The sequence below is a fragment of the Bombus impatiens genome, unplaced genomic scaffold (assembly GCF_000188095.3).
Source record: "Bombus impatiens unplaced genomic scaffold, BIMP_2.2 scf_0647, whole genome shotgun sequence".
Lineage (NCBI taxonomy): Eukaryota > Metazoa > Arthropoda > Insecta > Hymenoptera > Apidae > Bombus > Bombus impatiens.
In genome coordinates, this window is record NT_177066.1 from 347,587 (window position 1) to 348,568 (window position 982).

The following is a 982-nucleotide window of genomic DNA, read 5'->3' on the forward strand; positions in this document are numbered from 1 at the left end:
GAAACGAAGACGACACCGGTCCGCGTGAGAAAAACATTCGTCGAACCGACACGCGTATACAGCGACGAAGGATTTCTATTTGCGGCAGAAGCAATTTCCCGGTTCTCCGTAGATCGCGTTTTCAATGGTGCACTTGCTCGAAATGAAATTTCGCATCGATAAATCCACTTTAATAAAGCATTGTTTCCATTTGGATGATCGTTGCAACGGAACTACAAGTTTCGTATGAAAGGAACAACGACGCGCGAAGGGTGCTCACCAGGGTACTCGTACGATTACTCGAGCGAAAGTTGCTTCGCTCAAATATGGATGAGATATTCGAGTGGCGCTCGATTTTCGCAGTATATCGTAGCCCGCTGCGTTCGTGATAGGAAAGTTGAACAGCGTTTCCGAATTGATCGCGAAACCAGCCTTATCGCGGCTAAAAAGCTACAGTCGTGGAATCGAAAGAAGTCGAAATTTCGATCGATTATAATTCGTCGGTTAACGAGTTATCTGTCGGTGGTCATTGATTCGAAAAAAAAAAAAAAAAAAAAAAAAAGCGAAAAGCACAGAGGAGGATGAAGCGTTGTTCGAAACGGTATATTCGCGATAACTTGTCCGTTTAATTACGTTCTTTGCCGGAGATCCTTCCTCCGAAATGAAGTTTCAGCTCGGTGAAAGAGAATCCATAAAGCACGAGCTTCCCCGTGACGCCTCTTTCCCGGCACGCTATATTAAAATTTGGCTCACTATGAAAAGAAGGCCAGCGAAGAAAGGGCGGCTGCTCTCGAGGGTCCTCGTGAAGTAAGTCAGGCGCGAATCTCTACCTTTGTGCACTGCTGCGCTTTACACTAGCCACAAAGCACTCGTTACAAGCCTGCCGACGCGACGTATGGCTGAGAAACGTGCAAACAATCATCGGTTGGCGATATTCGGTGTGTGGATTTTTCCGCGAATCACTCGCCCCTTCGTACCTGTGGTTTCTCGCGCTGGACAAGCC

General features: G+C 47.1%; 1 protein-coding gene across 1 annotated transcript in view; it reads right to left on the reverse strand.

Annotated features, from left to right (window-relative positions):
• LOC100746189 (homeobox protein otx5-B-like) overlaps positions 1 to 982 on the reverse strand; it is a 12,534-nt gene that overhangs the window by 6,475 nt on the left and 5,077 nt on the right. The gene's annotated exons all lie outside the window — the stretch shown is intronic.